Genomic DNA, 10750 nt, shown 5'->3' with positions numbered 1-10750 from the left:
GGAACAGCCTCTTTCTAATGGTAAAGCTTTCTTAAACAATTACCCTGCCATTCAGACAGTTTCAATGGACCCACAGCTGAGAAGGGTGATTGACAGTGACAGTTATAGATTAATTGTTTAAAAATAGTCCATAACCAACCTTGAAAGTTGAATAAGACTGATTCTAAAACATTTTCTTTTCTTCTCAGACTCAAGAGAGTGTCAGATGATGACACGAGGAAGTGCGAGAACGTCTTCAACACCATGTGCATCTTTTACAACTGTCTGTGTGTCATCTGACAAGAGTGCCACTGCAGGACAGATCCTCCCAGAAATTTAGTGTGGACGAATATGATTATGCCTTCAAGAGAGCTATCAAGGAGAAGGTCTGGACAGATCTCTCCCCACGGTACATGGTATGTATCTAATTTATAATAATAACATAGTCCATTTACTTGTGCTGTTTATTAAGAATTAAAATTCATTATCAAAAAAAAAAAAAAAAAAAAAATGAATCTTGTTAGGATTAAATAAATTATGACATTTATGAACGCTTTGTTGAGGATGCTAAAGCTTCAAAACAGATTAAGGATGAGGCTATTTGGGCCAGCTTAGAGAAAGAAGCTGTCACATTTGCAAGCAAAAAACAAGGTTTGTTCATGATTATAAAGTAAACTTATGTGTTCTAATATATACATACCGTTTTAATTTACTACTGTGCATGCTTTATTAAAGGGTGGAGAAGTGACATAAGGAAAAAGAGAGAAGAGCTGCTGCAGCAGAAAGAGGAGCATCGGTTCACAAAAGACAGAAAAACCACCAGTAGAACATGTAAAATATGGACATTATAACTGACATACTTGTATTGATCACATAATGTTGAAGAATTATCATAAGGCCTTTTTATATTTTAAGACAGCTCAAGTGGAGCTCTTTAAAGACGAAGACCAGGTCCTGCTGCAAAGGCTGAGAAAGAGGTACAAATGTACCGGAGCTTCTCGGCAGTCCTAAGCTCAGTGGATCCTTTCCTGTGGTGGTGGCAGAAGAGGGATGCAGAACAGCATTTTAATATGAGTCATCACCTTGAATTGTAGGCCCTATTATTGAATTGTAACATTGGTGCATTTCTATTTATCTTTGAACTTACGACTGAAGGCCAATATGAGGCTTATGCTATACTCATCAGCTATAATAATGTAAACAAATTATTTGGGATATTCTTGATTGAAATTAGAATAAGGGACCATTCAAAAAAACGAAAAGAGAGAATATGATTCTTGGAAGTTGCCGTGTGAATCCAATGAAGTCCGCAAACATTGAATAAATAGCCATTTTAAAGTAGGGCAGGGCTTGCATTGCTCCTTAGTTCTCTTACGCTTTTTTCTCTATATTCCCTCCCCTCTCCTCCTAGTTTTTCTAGATGAATTTGACTATATTTGTTAGTCTATGTATCTGCTGCAGAAGAAGAACTGCATATCACAAGGGATCCCAAAATCATAGTCTGGGCTTCAGAGACTTTATTAAGGAGAAACACGGGTCTTATTCAAGTAAGTTTTGCAGAATGCAATTTTTGTTTGAATGTTTCACCTTGTGTCTTTGAAGTCCTTCTCTTTTTGCTCTTTAGTAACAGATTAATGTTAAATATGTTCTGCTTAGGTAGCTTCTGATGAAGTCAGATTATGCAGCATGAACTTTGCATGTTTTTTCTTTAAGAAACCTTTCTGAAACTATCTTTAAATTATCTAAAAATGAAAGCACAACGTGTATCAGTCCCCCACCCTCGCCACACACACAAAAAAAGAAAGAAAAAAAGACATGCATCCAGTTCATTAAAATAATTAATGAATCTTCTAGTTATACCTAATTTAACCAAATCATAAGTTAATAAATTTAATCAAAGCACCAAAATAAACAGTCAGTGAGAGGAGAGAGCAGCAAAGTGTATACACTAACACCCTGTTTCTTACCAGTTCAGTGGGTTTAAAATTTGCTGGACAACCCTTCATTGTTTCCAGATAAATTGTTTAATGCCAGCCAAATAACAGTAGAAACAACTTGATATGCATTTTCTTCAGAAAATGTGAGTGGTGCTTGCCATATCAAAACATGGCACTAGGAACTAATAGTAACCCTAAAAGCTGATTTATACTTCTGCATCGCACATGCCCCTTAGCCTTTACGCCTTAGAATTATAAATGAAAACTGATGCATATCCTGTATCGTTGTCCGTGTCGATGTCCAGTACACATGCAAACCACTAGTCTGCAGTGTCCACGGGCATGTTGCTGGTGTAACCCGCAGTTGATAAAAGCCGAAAAAGAAGCAGCTCGTCGGAGAAGCATTATAGCCGTGATAGTGGCAAATACATATCAAATCCTTAAATCATTATTTAAAACTACGAAAGGAGACAACAACAGAACAGGAGAAGGTGGCATCCTTTTCATCTCCACAACGACTTCAGATCAACATTGTTTGTCGCGGACAACTAACTTACTGATTTATAATGCTTTGTATTATAATTAATAATAAGACACTTGTTCTTTGCTTTGTTTTATTTTATATAAGAAGGTGTAACATTAAAATAATTAAAGTGCACATAACACACAAAGCTCAAGCACGTGTAAATAGAGGCATTCTTTGCAGACCAATCACAGCGCTTGTGGTCTGCGTAAAATTGACACGCTGTTCGATTTTTGGAGAGGTGCACGTCAGGCTATGCCGTAGTCTATGGTTTAAGGTTGAAATATACTTCTGCATCAAACCTAGGCCATAGTCTATGCATAGACGCACATCCTAAACCATAGCCTATACCGTAGCCTGATGTGCACCATTCCAAAAATCTAACAGCACGACAATTCTACGCAGACCACAAGTGCTATGATTGGTCTGCTAGAATCCTTTCCTCCGTATATGCTTGGGTTTTGTGTGTTTATGTGCACGTTAATAGATTTTAATGCAACACCTTCTTAAGTAAAATAAAACAAAGAACAATAGTATTATCATTTATTATACTAAATAGCATTATACAACAGTATTTGTCTGCGAAAAACAATGTTGATCTGCCATGGTACAAGTCCTTGTGCAGATGTAAAGAATGCCATATTCTCCTGTTCCATTGTTGTCTCCTTTTGTAGTTTTAAATAATGATTTATTTATTTGATATTTATTTGCCGTCGTCACAGATATAATGCTTCTCTGATGAGCCACTTCTTCTTTGGCTTTTGTCCTGGTACTGCAGGTTACACCGGCAACATGCTCGTTGACACTGCAGACAAGGGCTGTCAAAATTGCTCAAAAATAACGTTCGAATATTCCCTCTAAAAAATACACGAATATTCAAACTATTCGAACATCTGGTCGCGCATTTTGTCAATGACGCGCATTACGTCAATAACAGGCCAAAATAATACAAAGAGACATAACTACTTGTATAGGTAGTCTATTTAAGTTTAAACATATATGACAACGTATTCCTACACAAAAACAAGGAAATCAACTAATGTCCAAGACTGCAGACCTCACTTTCTCTCACCCTCACGTTCTCTGCGCATAATAGTTTAAATGAACAAACACATTTTTGTGCAAGCAATTTAAGGTCGCGACTGTTGTCCCAAATATAGCAGGCTCCATTCAGTGATTGAAACAAATATTATTCATATTAATTAAAGTTTTACAGCATATAGAATTGACATTGAATGCTCCGATAGAGCTGTGCTGTGGTAAGCATGCAAGCACTTTTCCTTGACATGAAACGATAAATAATCAAACCTCGGATCCATTGCTTGACAGAACTCCCCGAAGCCTGCCCCATCCGTGATACAGATCGGTCTCATGTCCTTACAAAGAACAAAATTATTGTATCCATTATGGCCTCTTGTCGTGTTGCAGACAAAGATCTTGTGGCGGGCGGTGCAAAGTAACGTTAAGTGTCAAGACGTGACTGTTTAGCTGGAGTTTGACACATTATGCCATGCTCATTTGGGTGTACATTTTTGAGATGTGACCTCATTTTGCTCGTGGTCGAATGGTATGCTAACTGTATCTTAAATAGCTTGCATACAACTTTATCTCGCGGGTCAACAATTTTACCTCCCTTTCTCTGCTGCGGTCGAGTTGGGCTCTGCACGTTCTGCCATCTTCCATGAAGACGCGTCAACTTTCAGCAGTTATGCTGTGCCAGACAGTGTGACTCCTGTGACCTGTCCCTGAACCCTCAGGCGCTAACACACCCCACTCGCAAAGCAGACAACCACGCCTCTACTACCGTGGGCGTTTTTTTCAAAAAAAATTTTATTATTCGAATATTAATTTTCACCTTCGAATTTTTTTTTTGTTTTAACTATTCGAATACATATTCGAATTTAGAATATTCGTTGACAGTCCTACTGCAGACTAGCGTTTTCATGTATACTGCATGTTGACGCAGGCAATGTAGCAGAAGTATAAATTAAAACTGATGCATAGACCATGGCGTAAAGGCTACGGCATGGGTCCAACGCAGAAGTATAAATCAGGCTTTAGGATGTGCGTCTATGCATAGGCTATGACATAGGTTCAACGTAGAAGTTTAAATCAGCCTTAATTGTTTTAGCATCATGTTAACAACATGCTAATTGTTTAGCAATAGGCCAATATGATTATTGTTCTTAGCATGATGTTAAGATTATGTTATTGTGGTTTTAACATGATGCTAACATAGATAGCACTATTATCATGTCACATATATTTTTAATAAGATACTAATATGTTTCCCTGTATATGTACTAATATGTATTTCTGTTTAAACGTTTTTCCTACAATATTTATATTCAAATATGTTATGTCGGCAATAACTCAGTTTAATATTTTTGCCTAATTTATGATAATTTGGTGGATATTTTTTTTTTCGTTAATAACAGCTATTGTATTCATTCTGATGTAAAATTTATGGTTGCCTCAAAACACTGCTTGAGCGAGTGTCAAGATAATACAAAATAATAAATCTATAATTATGAACATGTTTATGTGTGTTTATTTTTGTTCTCAGTATTTTAATAGCATTTCATGATTATGAACATAAAAGCTTTACAGAAAAAATAAAATAAAATTATATACCATCGATGAAACCACAAAGCTGACACGGAGGTATGTATAATTGCAATGAAGTAATTTTGAGTATAATTTCTATTAATATTATTTTCTAAAATTAGGTACAAAAAAGTACAAGTACATATGGCAATGATTTTGCAACAGCTCCAAGTCTCACGTGCAGTATAGATTACATCACCACCCGAATCTGTTCACTTATTTATCTGTTCACTTCTTCCTGATATAGTGAACTCAAATGCCATACACTATAAAGGGATTAGTAAATGAGTGAATGAGTAAATGAGTGAGCGATTTCAGAAACAGCAATTGACTTCATACCCTACATTCGTTCACTACTTTTTACCCACAATGCTTTCTGATTTCGAGTGTACAACTGTCTAATGTCCAATGTGTTTGAATGAGAGATGCCATTTACATCTTTATTATTTCTGCTTTAATGTTTATTTCATGCATCATTTATATTCAAATGTATTATGAAGAAATTAACTCAGGTGAGGTGGCATCATTGTTAACTTAGCAAAGTAAAAAAAAAAAAAAAAAAGATAATTTGGTGGATTTAAAAATGTCCAGTAGTCACCTAAAGGTAGCACATTTATTCTTATGTAAAATTAACAGTCACCTGAGAACACTCTACAACCATTATATTATCTAAGAGCAAAACGCTACTCAGGAGAGATTTAAGGTACTAAAAAATAATAAATTAATAAAATTAGATATAAATGTGCTAATGTGTGTTTATTTTTGTTGTCAATATTATAACATTATTCAATTTGAATTTTTTTATTAACATGAGTATTACAAAACAATATCACTAACGTGCATCGTATACATCAGTTTCCGAATCTGTCACTTCATTTTGTTCACTCCTTTCGAATATAGTGCATTCAACTTCCACACACTATATATTAGGGAATCAGTGAGCAATTTAGGACAAAGCTAATGTTCTATTAGCATGTCTTAACACATAGGTATGGAATCCTAGCATGTGTTAACATGTTTTTAACGTTCTTAACATGTTTCGGCACTTAGCTAAGTAATGATAACATTTTATAGCATTGTTAGCATGATGCTATCAGATTTTAGCAATTACCTATAATTTTTGGATGTTTTAGCACTTAGCCAATCACTATTAGCATGTAGCTATTCACTGCTGACATGTTTAGAAGAGTTCTGTTTGCTAGCATGAGTTAAAAGAACCAACTCTCCTGTCTCTATGATGTTCTGATGCACAGATATAGGTATTGTTAAATGGTTGCTAGGGTACTCTGATCAGTTGCTAGGGAGTGGCATGGCAGTTGGCAGTGATGATAATCCAAAGGTTGCTTGAATGATATAAACTAACCCCCATGTTTCTATGGCGTTCAGATTTGAAGATATACCTGTTAAGATTGAGTTTGAGTTGCTAGGGTGCTCGATAGTGGTTGTTAGGGTGTGGCTAGGAAATGTCGATGGTGATTCATGATTGACTGTTTGCTTCCCTGAGTCAAACGAGCCCACTCTCATGTCTGTATGACACTGTGAAATCCATCTTGGCATTTACAATGGCAGTCAGAGGGATCAGTTGCTAGGCTGCTCTTAATGGTTGCTAGGGCATGGCATGAAAGCTTCACAGAGAGACTGATTGTTTTCCTGAGAAAAATGAGCAGCCCCACATCTCTCTATGAGTTATGTTTTATACAAAATTGCTATATAAATTACTATAGTAGGAAAAACGTGAGCTCAGATGCTGTTTCATCGACCGTCCCTCACCATAATACAAGTTGCACCCTATTGTGGTCTATGTTCTCGCACTCTTGCCAGCTTCTTCAAATGTGATGACCCACATATTTCGACAGAATGCGGCGCTATGAGCTGTCAAATTTGGCGATGAAGTCTATGGGATTTTTCAGCTGTTTTTTCGCCAGCTGTACAATCACCATATGCCTAATTGCTTATAAAAGTCATAGCAGACCTCTCCCCAATAAGCTGCATAATTTGACACATCTTTCAAGGGTCTGTGGCAAACCTTGATTCCCAAAGAGAATAGTAATAGTGATTCAAACTCCCAAACTCTGTATTTATCTGAGTATTCTACAACTGTTTACTGATTTTCTGTCCTCTTGACTACTGTGCGGGAATTTGGAAGGATTTCTGTTCTTCATTTGTGTATACTGAACTAGGTCTTTTTGAGTGGAGATCTTTTTTTTCACATACCTTAGGAATTTTGAGGGCGTATAATAAGTTTTGCTTGGAATGTCTGAAATTACTTGCCATCTTCAAAAAACAGAGAGTAAATGCTTATATTTTCCCCTGGACCAGAAAAGCATTTATGGCAATTTTTTCCCCAGACTGTATCTTAGGTAAGAAATATGCAGAATCAGGGTGTGCCTTAGTAATGGTTATATATTTTTTTATTATTATTAAATAGAATAAAATTTAATTCTGTCAAAGTTAGGTCATTAGTGATGTCCATTAATACAGTTCAGTTTACAGTTCTCAACAATAAATATCTACTAACTACAACCTTATGGTATATGGAGTAAGACACAGCACTGTCTGGTAAGGCTCGCGGGGGTGGCTTGTGTGTGTACGTCAACAAAGAGTGGTGTAACAATGCAGGGGTTGTGACAAAACACTGTTCATCATTGGTGTAGTTTGTTTGTGAAGTGTCTTCTACGGGATTTCACTGCCACTGTTATTGTCGCAGTCTCAACCCCCCATGTGCCCACACACTTCGCAAGCTGTACAGTGCCATCAGCGAACAACAAACAAATAACCCTGACAGCTTTTTCATAATAGCCATAATAGCCGGTGACTTCAACCACACAAACCTAAATAAGGTTTTGCCAGTTTTTGACAGTTCTACCCACATGTGAACATTGCAACAAGGGGAAAAATACACTGGACTTTGTTTACACAACAGAAAAGAATGTGTACTAATTCCAGCAGACAGACCACTTCTGAAACTCGCCAAACCGGTTCAAAAACTCATCACAATTTGGCTAGATGATGCTACCTCAACACTAAAGGACTGCTTTCAGTGAACAGACTGGAACACACAGACCTGCAGGAGTATACTGAAACAGTGATTGCTTATATCAAAAAATGCGCAGTCACCACGGCCATCAAAACACGTGCAAACCAGAAGATGTGGATGACAGCAGAGGTTCGTAGGCTGCTAAAGGCCAGAGATGAAGCATTCAGATCAGGAGATAAAGCAACCCTCAAAATAGCAAGAGCCAATCTGTCCTGTGGCATCAAAAATGCAAAATGGCCATATGCTCAAAAAAATCAACAATTACTTCACAAACAGCAGAGAAAAATGGAGCCTGTGGCAAGCCATTCAGACTCTCACTGACCCCGGCACAGGCCTGTGATGAACACATATCCCTCCCTGGTGCACTCAACCACTTTTATTTACAGTTTGACATGCAGAATGACACACCTGCTTCAAAAACTGCCCATACTTCCCAATGACCTGTCTGTCTCCAGCCAATGATGTCTGTCTCCAGCCAATGTAAGGAAGACCCTATCTAGGATTAACCCACGCAAGGCTGAGAGTCCTGACAACATACCTGGCCGTGTACTGAAAGACTGTGCTGCACAGCTGACAGATGTCCTAACAGATTTCTTCAAAACTTTGCCAGGCAGTCGTCTCCACATGTCTCAAATTCACAGCAATCATACCAGAACAAAAGATATAACCTGTGTTCTGTCTGAATGACTACTATCCCATAATACTGACTCCAATCATTATGAAATGCTTTGAGAGGTTAGTCGAGTACAACATAAAAACCAGCCTCCCTGACAGGCTCAATCTGCTCCAGTTGCACCCTGTCCAAACCACTGCCCTGCTCTGACAGACTGCTCAACAGTTTTTCCCCCAGGTTGTGAGAGCTCTGAACTCAAATCAGCCAGCTGCATGACTTATGATGTATCTTTTTGCATGTGTACAATGCTATGTGAAGCATTCATATAGTTTGTATATAGATTTTTTTTGTTTGTTTATGTATAGGCAAACATTTATGTATAGTATATTTATAGTCAACATCTGCCAGTAGATTAGTTGTGTAGGTTTAGATTAATTTATGTATGTCTGTATTTATGTAGCACCGTGGTCCTGTAAGGCATGGCATTTCGTTCAATTGTATGTCCACACATGTAGCGAAATGACAATAAAGCTCAACTTGACTTGCCATTGACTATAAGTATCACTACACTAACTCTCATGTTAGTATATCATCAGTAGACTGGTAGGGTTAAAGTTAGAATAGTTAACTTCTAGAAAAGGTATGTCTAGTCAGTAAAATTTATGTTTGAAGATCATCACAATAAAGAGTAAGCAAATAATAAGCAAAAAGTCTACTTTTACTCTAATAAGAGTTAGTAGATGTAGGTGCAATGGTACTTATTGTCAACAGAATGTTCAAAAGGGACCATCAAAAAATAAAATAAAAAAATACAAACATAAATTACAAAAATCACTGTTCTGGGTGACCTCAATCACACAGCAGACTTGCTTATGTGATAGGTCACGCTCCGTGGAGAGTGAAGACTCCATCCAGGTCCAGGCCCAGGTGATTTGTAGTCAATTCAGCGAAGCAAGCAAAATTGCTTACTGGGTTTTAAAATGCTGATTAAAAAATTCTCTTTCTATTTTGTGGTCAACATGTTATTTCATTGTTTTGATTACTGCACTATATTCTATTATGATGACTATTTAATATTACCCATAAACTTGTTTTTGCATGCTGCATGAAAGGGGTGGAGGAAAATCTATAATTATCAAAAACATGATCCTTATCAGTTGCTTCCTCTGTCAGATTGCCCTAAAGCTCATTTAGTCATGTTTACTCTAGTGGGGAATTGATGTCACAATAACTTAATAATTTTAAAGTGTTGACAGGACAATGAGAGGGCATTAGTCATACATGGTTGCTTTACACATAAGTACTTTAAGTCAAAGAATATCTTATATTGTAGCTAATGATGGGTCAATGGGTTAGGATCCATGTATACAGATATAAATCATTATGATGCACCTAATAAATATCGAACTTTACCAAATGTGCCTACTTGTGTAAAATTATGTACACTCACAGGAAACAGGTTGAGATCACATGAACAGATGAATAGTGAATACTACTTACTTTAAGGCTGAAAATAAATAATGCATTTCTTCAAATGCATCCTTAACTTAAAACGTACACCCGATGCTGCATCCACATGACTATGTGTCAGTTACTCACTCAGCCAGATCTTCAACTAACAGCAAAAGGTCTGGGCTCTGTTGCACCTTTAATAGCCAAACAAAGCCATATATTTTAGGGATATAGTGTGTCTAAAATAGCATCTGACCGATGTAAAAATGACCAAGTACAGTTCATTTTGTTCAGAAGAGTGTGTAAAAATATAAATAATGCATGATGATTAGAGCACTTAACACTCCATGTAGAGCTGTTTGTTGTACCTTATATATATGGTCCATAGGGGTGTGCTATCTGAGTCAATGACTAGATGTCAGTATAAGACCAAAATGACTGCCATATCAGTGCAAAAAAACAAACAAACAGAAAACCCTTTCTTTAAGCCAACCGAAATACTTGTTATATGACCAGTATATATCCACCCTCAAAACTATGACTGAGACCCTTGAGCAGGGAACCAAACCCACAACTGCTCCCGGGTGTGTGTTCACGGTGTG

The sequence above is a fragment of the Carassius auratus genome, chromosome 18, assembly GCF_003368295.1.
Source record: "Carassius auratus strain Wakin chromosome 18, ASM336829v1, whole genome shotgun sequence".
NCBI classification, from domain to species: Eukaryota; Metazoa; Chordata; class Actinopteri; order Cypriniformes; family Cyprinidae; genus Carassius; species Carassius auratus.
The sequence above is the reverse complement of the archived record's forward strand: the minus strand, read 5'-3'. Positions refer to the sequence as shown.